We start from the raw sequence: 15,531 nt of genomic DNA on the forward strand, positions 1-15,531 counted from the left end.
CCATTATGACTTAGAGAACTATAGACACCCAGCATTAGTTCGTTTTATTCTTTCAAATGATGCGTTAAACATTAGAATACTTATGCCACCATGTGGACAACTATTAGCAATAAGTAATTTGTATCTTAATTTCTTCTTTCATGATATTTCACTTTAATCAACCGAACGAGTGCTGAGACATGGGGTTCACACTTAGGTAGCATGAGGCACGAAAAAAAAACCTGTGATATAAATGCTGATACATAGTTTTAATTCACTAAAACAATTAAACCAGCTTGCTTCAAGAGCTGGAATGACAACAAGCAACATATCAGCAGTTAAACTGCCGTTCTTTTCGTGTCTCATGTGTCCTACTTGTCACACCCATCATTTGGTTGATGAAACTAAAACTTAAACAGGGCCAAGAAGAAATTCAGTTATAAATTTAGCAGTCACAGGTGAGTACCAGGTGGTGATCTATGTATTCTAATGTCTAAATCATGACTTGAAAGAAGAAAAAGTGCAAGCAAAAACTTTATTGTCTAGAGTGTTTAAATGCGAGGCTAAATTTGTACTGAAAGGGAAGATCATTCATAATCCAACACAAATACTATGTTGGGACAGACAAAAAGGAAAGAAACAGTCTACCGGCTTGTACCCGAAAGTGTAATAGCTTTATATCCAAACACCAGAATAAAGCTGGCCACACATCTGTAAATGTTTAGTCAATCTGCTGTACCAGAAGAGAGTGTCACGCATGTCTTCAGCTAGTAAATTCTTTAATTAATTATTAATCGGTGTGTATTGTAAACCAGAGCACAGCTACTTGAGCGTCCGTGTTCAGTTTGTAAAACTAAAGTACACTTGGATATTTATCAACATTAATATCATCTCACTGTCATATTTCAGTCACTGACAGCCATTGTCCCTCCCTCATGCTTTTAGTGCGAAAGCACTATTCCACATGTACCAACCCCTAGCAAGAATCTTGTCTTGTGCTTGTACTATCCCAAGCTCGGGTCAGTTCGGAGCAGCATCACGCAAGCTGCAGCCAATAGGATGAAGCTCAGGTAAGTTTGGAGAAGCATCGCGCCAACTGTAGCCATTGGGAGGAGGGCATCTCACCACCTAGGTCACATAAGCTTGTGGCAACATCACATTCTGCGCATTGGATTGTGAGAAAACTGTCCACCGTGGCAGTCAAAATAATGATTGGCCGCAAAAGGTTGCTCGGGAAGAGCAACATGAGTCGCACGATCCCTACCGGTGGCTATGATAGAAACAGACACCTGTCAATGCAGTGGCACATCCCTTAACCGCTGCGCCACTGCGCTAGTAGTGGTACGCCGCCATCTATGAATGTTAAGTAGAGAATTACCGCCTCTGCCTATATGGGCATTATCCTACTAAACCCCTCAGAGTGGCACTTAAGTGTCCCCTGCTTTCACACGTGTACTTGGTTTACCTACGTTAAACCCCTACCACTTTTTTTTTGTTTAAAGGATACTGAACTAGAAACATCACTCACTTTATGTGTCACGTCACTAGTGAATTTTAGGCACGACAGACTGAACAGAGTTCACTGAATGCCAGAGGTATTCTCTCACCAATGACTGATTCAAGAACTGCAATTTTATAAAACAGCAGAAGCATGGAACAAAACAGTCAATAAGTATATCCTGCATCACATAATATGTTCATTTCAATGCTGGTACAATGAAAAATCGTTAATTCCATCATGACATAAATGGCAGCCTTGTTGAGTGGCTGCACTGTTCTGAACAGGAAACAGCTAGATCAAGACAGTGATCAACAATTCCAAGTTGATGAATTTTGTATTTTTTGTAGGCTGAACTAAAGTGAAAAAATAGCAGAATGATGTTAGCGCCTGCTATAGCACACTAATGCATGCAAGTGAACAACTGAGTACTTTTGCGCTGGCACAAGTACATAACACCACGACAAGTACTTATGTCCTGAATCCAGTAGTACGTTCGTTTCACTGCCGTACGGTTACAAAGCATCACCGCAGTCGAAAAATCTGTTGAGCGTGGCGTTCTAATGCTTGTACAATCAGGCAAAGACGACAATAAAGTATCGGCACAAGTGCTCGGTGTACAAATTAAAACAAGCTGCTCTAAAGCTTGAACGCACCGATCTGTGATCCCTCAGGGTGGTACAACACGGTCTGCTGTGCTTCGCCGTCTCCCTTCAGCGAATTGAGCAGCTTGTTGAGCACACCCTGGGGAACCTTGCAGCCTCATCCTTTCATGTCAGCCAGGATCAGGAGCCAAAACTCTGGCTCGAGCCCGTGCTCGGCATTGTCGAACGGGTAGTAGATCACCGTCACGCCGCTGGCTCCGCGTCGGAACATGTAGCTCCGGCCGGTGACAGCATCGACATGTGCAGCCTCACCACTCATCCCGGCGAAAGTTCGAACGGCGGGCGGCAGTGGCAGCTTGTGCAGTCTAAGCAGAAGAAGAAAAGGAAGTAATGACACCTCCAGCCAATAAGAATTGATCACCGATCAATTCAATTAATTCACACAGTGGAGTGGCAGCGGACAGCTTTGCCCAAACTGACTGCTCGTGACAGCTAGCCGACTTGCCTGCTCGTGTTCCTTGGAGCCTGTCGAACGCAGCTCCAATGTCGACTGAGAACTGTCTTCATGCGCTTCACTTCCTTGCTTGCTGGCACTTCCCTATGCGCTTCCCCACTTTTTCTTTTATATGTAGCGCAAAGATAAGTAGTAGCGCTGCTACCTGCTCAAAACTATTTTGAGTTGCCACGCAGCGGCTATTCTTCAGTTTGCCATTTTGTTCCTATAGGCATTAGAAATACTTTTCATTTACTTTGTGTTTAAAAATGCAAAAAAAGCAAAAATTCTATTGGAATTTCAAATGCACGCAATGTTACCTAAGCATGTAAGCTTTATGCACACACACGCAAAAATAACTTGCAGTCACTAAAAACCGCAGCGCCAGTAAAAACAAAGTGACAATACTTGGACGCCATCTGGATGGCGTGTCTGAATGTTACGCCTAATCCCTTAGTGACCTGACAAAATCAGCAGGAAAGATAAAGTCGCAAGTGCTTCGGAAAGCCCCTTGAATGCAGGCGAAAGAACGTTTAACTACATCAAAGACTTTCTCTCCGATAGAACGGCTAAAATTCAAATTGGCACAATCAAATCCGACACCTTCAGTTTAGGAGACAGAGGAATGCCACAAGGATCTGTCCTGTCCCTCTTCTTATTCAATATAACCGTCAACAAAAAGGCACACGAAGTCGCCAAAATCCCAGACCTAGAACACTCTTTGTACGCGGACGATATCATCCTTTGGACCACTAAGGAGAGTATCGGCACGATACAAGATACGCTACAACAAGCGGCAGATGTAGTAGTAGAGGAGGCACAAGCAGCGGGACTTCCGTGTCCCGCCAAAAAGTCCGAAGTCCTCATCCTACACCCAAAGCGTCAGAGAAAGAATAAAGCACCTCAGATCGAAATCTACGCGGAAGGGGCAGCCATCGCAGAAGTGGAAACACTAAGAATATTGAGAACCAAAAAACGACACACTAATTAAGAAACTGAGAAACACCGTCAACCAAATCTCCCTTCTCATCAGATGGATTGCAAATAGGCGAGGAGGAATTAAAGAAGCCGAGACCAGGAAACTTATCCAAGCCTTCGTTCTTAGCAGAGTCATCTACTGTACAGCATACGTCACCCTCACAGACAGAGAAAGAGATGACCTGGATGCTCTAATTAGACAATCCTACAAAATTGCGCTCAACCTCCCCCGTCATACCCCAAATGAAAAACTACTCCAGTTAGTTTTCCAGCTGAAAACCGGGAGAGGGCCAAGATCATCTTGATCTGCATGCAAAGGATGCCTGCGTACGCCTTTTGGCCTCAAACACGCAAATTACAGTCATCGAATGCCGGCGCTGCTTCTCAGAGAGGCAAAATGTTTAAAACCAAGCACCTGAGGCACATGTACACAGCCAGATCTCAACGAAGGGCATTTCAATAAATGTGAAATAAGCAGTCACAGCTTGCAGCTTTGCAAGAAAGGAAAAGCCTTTATTCGATGCGCTCTTGAAAAGCCTATAACTTAAAATTGCAAAATACAAGTGACAGCATCAGGTAGTAGCCAATAGAGATATACTGATACTGGTACTGACTCAACTTAAAACCAGCCAGAAGACACAACACAGGAGAAGACATGAGCTCAACAAGAGGCTGGACTAACAACTGAAATTTTATTGAAAGAAAGCCGCAAAAGAAGATCCGCAAAGACATGCGTGCGCACAGTACCCCAAAGCAGTGAAAGGAGGATATGCAATCGAAAGTCACTGGCATACTAGTGAATCTAAAAAAGCAAATTCCTTACGGCGAAAGTTTACCCACAGCTTAGCCACACGTGTCCTTAGCGTTACCGATGTAGTAAACCTCAAGTATCTACCGACAGATTTCTCCCTTCCGTAAACCACTGATGTGTTGCAGAAATTAGGCGTTCAAAGAGATAGGTCATCCTCATATTTGCGTTCAAAAGATTGAGTGTGTAGTGCCAGATTAGAATTTGCCTTCCCTCCTGTAGATTGAAAGTGCTCAGTCAGGTGCAAAATCAGACATCTGCCTGTCTGCCCATAGTAGTTGCAGCCATAAGGCAGTGGAACACAATAAACTTTATTACTTCTGCAAGTGGTGAACCTTTTTATACGTGACACTGTCCATTGTGGATGATTACCGATAGTTTTATCAAGCCTTTTTTTAATGGCCACGCAAAAGCCTCTTATCTTGCACTGAGCTGTTAAGACGACAGCAACATTACACTTTGCCGAGACTTTCTTGAGACTGTGTGAAATACTGTAGAGGTAAGGTATATCAGCATCATCCGAGTATGTGTTCCTTTCCCTCGAGCAAGTGAAAAGACGCTGACAGGTTGGTGAGATGGGCAAGTGGGAACCCAGCTGCCATTAGCTTGGAAACCTGCTATGAGAATGCGTCCTCAGCAGAAATGGCATGACTTAAGTAAAGCTGATGTCATGCATGCGATTGCACACCCATCAAGTGTTTCCATCTTTACTGGCCTTAGCCAGAGACAAGTACACCTCTTCACCACCCTTCCCTAGCCACGAGTGGCCTGACTCGTACCTAAAAAGAGGCTTCCCAGATCTTGGGCTGTAGCCCCAACAAACATGGTCGTCCACAAAGCGCAGGTCTGAACCAAGAAACTGCTAATGGTTCTGCTTAGACAATTCTGACGTAAAAAAGAGGCCTTGACTGCACACCTTAAAGACTTTTAAAACATCTTGTGCCAACTTTTCTGGGCCCTCCATGCCCAGGAAATTTAGGTAGTCATGAAAACAACGAAATGCTCCTATGCTGAGGTCTTCCAAACAGGGCTCTAATGCCTTATCGACTTTAGATTAAAAAGTGTTGCTGATCAAAGGTACGACCTGGGTGTAAATAACGCCCTGACAACTGACAAATCCAGATTTGCGGTAAAAGGACAACAGCCCCATGAAGCTAGCAACCGAAATCACGCAACTGTCTGTAAACGCCTGTTCATTGTCCACCCTGATGCAGTCTTGCACGTGCCTCAGAAGTCTATCATGTGACAATGAATAGTACAGGTTCTCCATGTCGATGCTCACTGCAGAGCACATGCCCAGGTTGCTGTCCACAAGAAACTAGATCTCCACAGAACTCCACTCTTGCGAGTTGGCAGGGCAGTATTTACATCAGAGATCAGGCGTATGCAGAGGGTCCCAGGTCGCACCGTTCCTCCGCGACATTTTTCTGTACAGAGTCGATACGGCATCAAAGCTCTGTTTGGAAGACCTCGGCATAGTAGCATTTCGTTATGTTGATGGCTACCTAATTTTCATGGACAAGGAGGGCTCAGATAAGTTGCCACAAGACATTTTAGAAATCTTTAAGGCATGCGGTCAAAGCCTATCTTTTACGTCTGACTTTCACTAAGCAGAACCGTTTGCAGTTTCTTGATATAGACCTGCACTTTGTAGATGACCACGTGTGTTGGCAACATAGCCTAAGATCAGGAAAACCTCTTAGCTATGAGTTGAACTACTTGCGGCTGGTGAAGCACGGGTTGGCAATCGCATGCATCACGACCGCTTTACGGAAGTCATGCCATTACAGTGTTGAGAGCTCATTCTCGGAGCAGGTTTCCAAGCCAATGGCAGCTGGGTTCCCCTTTGCCCATCTCGTGCACCTGTCAGTGTGTTTTCACTCGCTTGAGGGAAAGGAACACCACTCGGATGATGCTCACGTAGTGGAGCAGCACAAAAATGTGCCCTCCATACCTTACCTCCACGGCATTTCGCACCATCTCAAGCAAATCGTACCAAATTTAAGTATGATCTTGCTGTTGTCTTGATAGCTAAAAGCGAAGTAGGAGCCCTTTGCACCACCGTTCAAACTAGGCTCGATAAAACTACCGGTAATCATCTGCTATGCACAGTAGGAGATAAAAAAGGTTCACCACTTGCAAAAGTAAAAGGGTTTTTCACGTTCCACTGCCTTGTAGCTGAAACTACTATGGGCAGACAGGCAGATGTCTGAATGTGCGGCTGACTGAGAGCACCTTCACTGTATAGGAGGGAAGGCGAATTCTTACCTGGCACTGCACGCTCAACCTCGTCAATGCAATCGGAGGACGACCTGTCTCTTTGCACGCCCGATTTTCGCGGTACATCAGTGGTTTATGGAAGTGATAATCTGTCCGGACATAGCTGAGGCTTACTATATCGGTAAGGCTAAGGACATGTGCGTGGCTAAGCTGTCGGTGAACCTTCAGGAATTTGTTTTTTTAGATCGTTTACTAGTATGGCAGTGCCTTTCGATTGTTTTTCGCCCTCTCACTGCTTTGGGGTTTGTGCGCGTGCATCTCTTTGCAGGTCTTCTTTTGCTGCTTGCCTTCAATAAAACTTCAGTTGTTAGACCAGCCTCGTCTTGTGCTCATCTCTTCTGTGTTGCCTTCAGGCTGGTTTTAAGATGTAATACTGAATGCCAGAAGACAGCCATTTTAGTGTCAAGAACACTTATAATGGCTGCAATTAAAATGAGTGTTCATGTATTACAAAAAAATAGCGCTTGCTTCATTAATTTATGCACGAAGTAAATGACACCACATCACAATAAACAAGGACTAACCCTCATGGTGAAACTGCAGTTACAGCGAACAAGTGAACAGCGAACAAGTTACAGCGAACTAAACCTGCCACCACATCTAAAAGCTTGAACTTCAGGCCAACGCAGAAATCAGATCAGATTACTTCCCAAACCGCATGACACTGCCAAGCAAAGAATGTGACGACCAATAAAAAGCAACAAAAAGCAAACTGTAGGTAGCAGCCAATCTCAAGCAATCTCATGCAGACAAGCTACAAGGTCAGGCCAACAAAGATGTGGAAAGAGAAATTTCACTAAAGGCAACAGCAAGCACATTATTAAGGTTTTTCACAGCACACTGAGCCCTTTAAATGGAAAATACTTTCCTGGGAAAACATACCAGAAGCAGCAAATTTTTTTCACCAATCAAGTTTTTTTCATGTACTTCACTGTTCTTGAAGCATGGGTAGGTGCAGAGTAGTCAGTTTAATACATGCATCCTTAAGCAATGCCACGCCAAAAACTGTACTTACAGAAAAAGCTTGCTTTACTGAGTGAATACCACTGGCCATTCACAAATTTCCCAGCCTGCTCCAGGTCACTGGCACAAATCGCACGCAACTTGCTGACTTGTACGACTTCCATGCTACCCTTGGTCTTTAGCTGGAAAAAAAATCTGAGGGATCAGCAAGATATCAAACTTTATATGCATTGCTTTGTTTCAATGACTAAGAAAAAAAAACAGCGTTTTCCGTGAGCACAACTAAACTATTTTTTCACACTAGCTTTCTGCAGTAATTCCCGTTTATCGCGACCTCGTTAACGCTGACTTGCTGCACGGTCCCAGCACTACTGTGTATAGCTCTATGGTTTCAAATGCTTGTTAGCTCTGAGCCCTTGGCCTTGCAGTGGTTAATGCAGAAAACCTCGGAAAGGGCAATCAGAGCTTTGAGCTTTGAGCCACAGGTATTCAGAAGCTCGATGGTCCTGTGGGAGAACGTTTGGGCGGGTGACCCAGTAACAAACGCTGCTACAGTTACTTTCACTCCATTGCAAAAAACTCACACAGCAGAGACCTGTCCTCCATTTTGCAGTGCAGAAACAATCACTGAAATTCAAAGCATGCATACTAAATGCACACCTACCTTCGAACACAGCTTCATAACTATGGGTATAATTATTGCAATGAAATACCAGTCAGTACATGTAGTGTTCAATTTATCCTAAAATTATAAGCAAATCGACAAACAATAAACATTAAAAGGAAAATAAAATAACCAGAATTGTTAAAAAATTTGTCAGAAGAAATATGTGACTTCCACCACACTTCAGCAGTTCTTGAGCTTTGTGCACCATCAAACCACACTTTCTTACAGGCACATTTGCACAGAAATTGGGCTGAACTTGGTCTTTAAGAATCTTTTTGGGTTCAACAGCAGGAAGAAACCAGGTTTTATCCAGAACCAAAGGGCCTTACGCATTGCATCACAAGCCCAGATGGTGCAGTTGAGTCTACAGCCACTTGCATAAGTCCCCAATTTTCCTGCCCTCCACAAGCTGCATGATCCCTGTCTGCTACTAGCCAAATTTCACTATTCTACCTGGCTCAGGGCCTCCCACTGCTTTTCTCAATCTTGGAATCCTGCAGCCCTAGCACATCATCAGCTGTTTATTTATTTATTTACATTTCTGCAGTGCCACGAAGGCATAACTTCAGGGGGGATTACATACATACACAATCAATCCTACATGATGTGCCAACCTTTTGTACAGGATGGGAAAGAATCTATGGTCGGTGATAAAAAAGTGTCAACAGCGCATTCACATCAGTCAATTCTTCAGGGAAGGACAAGAGGAAAAGCAGAAAAACAGCAGCTGAGCATGCGTGCACATCACAATTCCAACAACAGTGCTCGGAACTTTGCTTTGGACTGGCATTCAACAATACATTGAGGCAGCTTACAACATTCATGTGGAAAGAAAAACAATTTGAAAACATTAGTACCGCATTTTATCTCATGTATTTTGCAGTCGCGGTTGTGCCTTCTGGATACAAAATGAGGTGGCAGCGAACAAGTTTCGGGGTTAATAGTAGTTTCCTTGAAATAAATGTGGTAAAGGAATGCTAACCTTATTCGTAAACGGCACTCCTCCAGAGAGTACCAGTTCAGGTCCTGCATGATACTGTTATTTCGATAATTAAAAGTATATCTGTTGCTGACAAACCACGCCGCACGATTCGGAATGCGTTCCAGCATATCACAATAGGTTCTGACTAGAGAGTCCCACACTGCACTGGCATACTCCATAATTGGTCAGATGATAGTGAAGTATAAAAGTTCCTTAACCTTCTGAGGAGCGTCCCAAAAATTCTTTTCCAAAAAATTTAGCAATCTTGATGCCTCTGCCAAAATATATTGTCTGCTTTCTTTATCATTATTCTCGTTTTAGCACCGTACTCTCCACAGCAATACTGCTAGATATTGTACTATCAACATTTTTGTGTGGCATGCAAATGGCTTGTACCATGATGAATATGTGTAAATATAGCCTAGCCAATTTTCCATACCACAACTACAGCTGCAGCCAGATATCATTTTGTGGAGCAGCACAATGGCCTTCAATTTTACTGTGGTGAAGCATGCAGCATTTTGTTTCAAACATGAGCGTGAAGGGAAGACTTCATGTTTCATGAAAAGAAAGGAATGACACGCATACTGGAGTTTGCAAGAATGCCCTGTGGACATTAGAAAACACTGCCACCCTTGCTTTATTTTTTCCAGCTAAACAACTCATTTGAGCACAGAGTACTAAGCCAAACTTGAGTACATGAATGTCTCACTATATTAGGCATATCTAATTGCCGTGAAGATTTGTAGCATATTCCATTGAGTCAGTGCATCACAGCAAAGCTTATGAAAACAAATGCAAGTTTATGAGCTTCACAAGCACATGAGCTTGCCCAATCTATTTATGCATGTAACTGAGAAATTTGCCTTGAAAAGATGTTTACTGCTGCAGGTCACAGCACTTCTATGCCAGGTAGCCCATTACAAAGGAAGTCAGCATAAATAGCGTAATAAGTAATGTAAGTATGATTTAATATAAAACTGACTATCCTTGAATATAGAACTTACTACTTAGGCCATAGCTCTTGGATCTAAGCTTCACATCTTTCTGCATAATACAACTAACAAAGCAATAGAGCAAGAGAGTTTTTCAAATGAAATGAAAAACAATATTTCACTGGCATTCAAAACCACTGACCTGCTACTCAGCAAGGAGGGAATAAGAGAGGCAAAGATGAAGGAGTAGAGGTACAGAAAATTGTTAATGTTTAGAAAATATTATTAAACTTAAGGAAATTTTATAAAATTATGTAGCCACTAATTTTGCTTGGTTTTATGAGGTTTAAAAGCACAAAGCGGCGCAGGCTGTTAGATATTAGAGAAATGGATAAATCTTTAAGTGTGCTAACATCACAGAGTTCCTGCACCTCTAGCATTTCGTCTCCATTAAAATGCAACCACTGCAGCTGGAATTGAACCTGCATCTTTCGGGTCAGCAGCTGAGTACCATAACCGCGGCTCCCATTTGGGGTGACATGCTTAGTTTTGTTTATTTGGGTTTAACATCCCAAAGCGACTCAGGCTATGAGGGATGTTGTAGTGAAGGGGTGACATGCAACAAAGTGGTGACTAACAGACTTTACAAAGTTCACTACAGAGAGAGTGAGCATTGATGAGGTATTAGAGTTTGCCTAGTCTACGAATGCCATATATTTGTGCAGATAATTCATTACAAGTACATGCGGCCTACGACAGGCTATGGCACCTAAAGCACAAAGCAATATGTCCATAAAATGAAGGCAAGAGCAGAGTTTCTTGCTGCCAGCAACCACTCCATAACCCAAAAGGCCAGTCAGCTTTTAAAAATGCATGTCCTACCTAAGTCTATTCAAGATTTCAGCTCTGATTTTGATTTGCATTTATTGCCAACTCACACAGCTCTCTCCTCCATATCTTAGCATTAACCCTGTTTTTCTTTCAGTGGTTGACTGCACTCCTCGCAATTTTAAACTTCTTAGTGTACCACTTTTTGCCCGAGAGATTTGTAGAAGGAATGCAGTTTAAAATTCTTTTTGAGCATACTGCAAGGCACTGTTCATAACTTCTGTGTGCATGCCAAAGGCCTTAAACCCCAATCTACTCGCACCCACTTCTCTCAAATGCTCTGCATTTGCGCACGACCTGGCTGAGACATGTGAATGACCTGGCCTAGATGTACTGTTACCACTTCCACTACCTCACTCCCTATCGTAAAATGTTCTCTTTCCAGATTGTTTAGTATTTTAGCTCTCTTCATTTGCACTGAATACTTATGTCCTCAACCATGAACTACAATTCCTCATCACTGATACTACATCAATGCATTAAGACTAAAATATGTTCAGTTATTACAAGGCAACATTTACAAAATTATCAATCTTGGGTGCCAACTTGGGCTTTTTGTCACGAAAGTTTGACTAGGAGTAACTTTGGTTGAAATTCTTCTAGCACAATAATCCTTGTCTTGTTACACTCTATGATCCTTCTAGATCACTCTGGCAGGTCTATTCTCATCATGCCACAGAGTGTTTAGTAATTAGCCCACCTCCAAATGAGCAACATGAGTTAGGTGAAATTTTGAAAACTATTTCATCTAAAACAAAACTAATCAGATATTTGAAATTAGCATGCAAAAATATACAAATGGTGCAAGTTTCAATCAGATCCACCCATAAATAAGGAAAAAAGTTCTAAGAGGTGTGTCCCCCCTTAAGTAGACTTGGTCTTTCTCTATTTTGGCGGTTCGAATATTCATATCCTGTAGCAACCCACACATATCACTTAGCTGCCTCTGCTGTGCATCGTCGTCATCTCCTGCATCGTGGGAACCGGTATTGCATAGTGGTCCTAGGTTTTCTTCCACATCACCGGACAGCAGAAGCAGCTCTTTAACAACAACGCACTCACATAACAAAGACAAAAGTATTCCCGGGCGTGGGAGCAGCAACAAGCAGGCATTGTCCGATTTACTTGCGTAAAGACAAGAGTCAAGACTGACCTGGGCAAAGAAACGGACAAAATTGAAGAGCCGCATCACGTAGCCGCACCACTGAACAGTTCCGGGACACGCCAGCAGTTCTTATCGACGACGAGTGTTGATGACATAGTCGATCCGGATGCCTTGATCCACGAGGAAGCGGTCCAGCAGGGTTGCCAGTGGTGATCAAAGTCTTCACTGTGAAAGCTGACAAAACTTGTTGGCGAGTCGTTGCATTCCCGTGCTTCCAAAGTATACAAGGCGCCAAGCTGGAGACATGAAGTAACCTTGGCAAAGAAACGGACGAAATTGAAGAGCCGCATCGCGTAGCTGCTCCCTCGCCCACTGAGGGTGGCAGGGTGGCAGTCAGTCATGCACCTATGAAGCAAACAGTGAAAGGAGGCAGGTGCTTCTGGCAAGAAGAATGTGATGCACCCTACCCCAAAGCAGGGCCACTGTCACTTGTGATGTAGCAGTGCCATACTCTACTTGAACACAGGGACCCCGTGATCAGTACCTTGCGCACTTCAATTCAATTTTATTTACTTTGGAACATACACATTTACAAAAGTGGGCAACAAAAGCATCTGGACCCTTAGCCAGTTGCTAGTCTGGGCCCATGCAATAAGTGCACAAAATAGCATACCTGGGCACTAGTAACAAATAATTGTAAACCTTACTTGTTAGATCAGCAAGCCTGTTCCCATTTATATAATCACTCTCCTTTTTGTGTCTTCAGGCAGTAAGCGCTCATAAAGAAAAAAATATGTTTGTTCATATGCTCCATAAGCATAGCATGTTGAAGTCCACTCTCCAATGTTATGGGAATGCAAGGAAGATGATGAAGACCATGCAGCCAAGCCACATTTCATCACCATCGCTGGTCGCCTCCGCACGAGACTCAAGCTTAGGCTGCTGGCATTCGTCGGTGGTTCCTGCCTACATTGCCTTAACTGCTTTGTGCGCTAGTCCCTTCTCCCCCGTCAATAAGTCCCCTCTTCAGAAGTTACATCACGTCAAAAAAAAGTCCATTTAGCGGGAGTAGCCATCTTGACAACAAACAATACAGATGTACACAAACACACAGAGTTGCTCAATGACAATCTCACTGTGTCAGTACCATACATATGCTACACCCACTTCAAGCATGCTCAAAACAGACCAAAGTATCCACTAATGATTTTCTTATACTGAACATTAAACTCTTTTTTCACCAGGTTAATAAACTGCCAAGTAAAGGTAGACAATGCTGCTTTCTGAATAGTTCCTGAACTGCATTTGCCATTAAACTCAATTCACGCAGCACATTTCTAAGTATTTGAAGCTTCAATACATTTCAAAATTAAAAATATCTCTGTTCATCCCACCTTGTAGCCAAATGCTGCGGCATTTAAAGCATCTCGCAGCTGTCACGTCTATTAAAAAGAGTATAGACAACGCATTTTGGTGGCATGTTGTCTTCTTCGCAGTGATGTGTAGGACATTACTATAGATGGCTCACCACGTGGTATTTCCGTTCCGCAGCTAAATAATTTATAATATAATTTTCCTCCCATGCTCTTTTGATTTGAGTTTCGGCAGCTCTGTGATGTCAGTTTCGCATGCGTAAGGCATAAAAAAATGTAAGAAAACTGCTGCTGCTTCATGCATTGTCATTCCAGCTCTTGAGGTAGACCAACTTTAACGTAGCGAATTAAAATGATGAAGCAGTGAATACTTCGCATTTCCTGTGATGCCTTGTGTGAACTGAAACTGCAAGTTGCAATCGTTCGGCCACTGAAAGTGAAACTAAAACAGCATGAGAGAGAAATGAGATTTTAAATTATTCAGCAGTTGTAGGTGAATGCCATGTGGTACTCCACGTATACTAATGCCTTGCGCATCATTAGAAAGAAGAAAACACACATCCAAAAATTAGCTGTCTATACAGCTTTAATTAACTAAATTAACCAACACAAGGAGGCAAGTCATTTGTTCTGACCACCAAAATGAACCAAAGGCAAGCTGCACCCACGTCTTGTAAGCTGCAACCAATGCCACTGTCAGTGGTGGTGCGAATGGCGAAAGCTTTTACAGCGAGCTTTGTAGCAGAAAAAAATGTCAATACAAAGCAGCTTCCCAGTGTTTTGCAACAACCTAAAGCTGAGAAATAAAATAAAAATGCTAAATTATACCCTTAAATGTGAAGGTATCTATTCACCACAAGCACAGATACCCGAGTGCCTCACTTCTGCTGAAGTATACTGTGTAATGTCAGCACCAGCTAAGGAATCTGCAGGTAGTCAAAATTTATCCGGAGTTCTACACTGCAGTGCTTCTCAGTGCTCGGGTGGAGCTTCAGGACATTACCTACTCTCACCAGGCCAGAAATACGCAAAACAGGCAGCTCAGGCACCCAGATAAAAATTGACAAAAAAATCTGATACCGATACGACTTTGCCTGCACATTCTAAAAGTTCAAACACTGCGACACTTCCAAGTGGCATTTACTGCACCTTGCTGCATACAATTGATTTGTACAGTTAAACTGCAAAAGGGGGCATGCCATTTGCTTTTACTGGCGATATGAATGGAAGGCAACTCACACCTATGCCTTGTAAACTACTATCTGAACCATTATCTCAACGCAACCAATGAAACTACTTTTGAGACAAGGAAGTAATGCAATGAGCAACTCAACCAATCTCAAAAGAAAGCTGTCAAAGCAAAGCTCTCTTACTTTCCATTCTGAAACACTTTGCTACACAAAAGACATTACATCAACCTTAACACACGTGGCACAACCAAAAGCCCTAGAAGCAAAATAGGTAAAAAAAACTAACACTGCAGTGATGGCCTTGACCATCTGCTTAGCACAGAGGAGGTGGAGTGTTCGGTACCCAGTGCCACTAACCATCAGTTTTCTAGCAGATACAAGTTTCTCCTTGGCCTGGTGCTCAGCTTTCTCTGGGGTGAAATCTTAGGAAAGAAAAAAAAACGGTCTTTGACTCCCACGTTGTGCAGACCAAAAACATGACAGCCACTGTGCACCTTTGTCGCAGTGGCCTTCTGCCAACGAAACCAGAGCCCCCCATCGTCATCATCAACAGTCCGCACACCTTGGAGTCAACGTGCGTCACCAGTTGGAGTACGCCATTCTGCATCGCCACAGGAACCTGAGGGTGGTTCAAAAGCACCAGGAGTGTGTTCTGCTTCTTCAGGCCACGACTCGACGTGACGATCAGCTCCAGCAGCTCCCTGCATGCAGGCACGACACAGAGCAAGGCTTTTCAGACACTTCATCAACAGCTACTGTTCATAAATGATGGCCAATTTTTCAAGCA

The sequence above is a fragment of the Amblyomma americanum genome, chromosome 1 (genome assembly GCF_052857255.1).
Source record: "Amblyomma americanum isolate KBUSLIRL-KWMA chromosome 1, ASM5285725v1, whole genome shotgun sequence".
Lineage (NCBI taxonomy): Eukaryota > Metazoa > Arthropoda > Arachnida > Ixodida > Ixodidae > Amblyomma > Amblyomma americanum.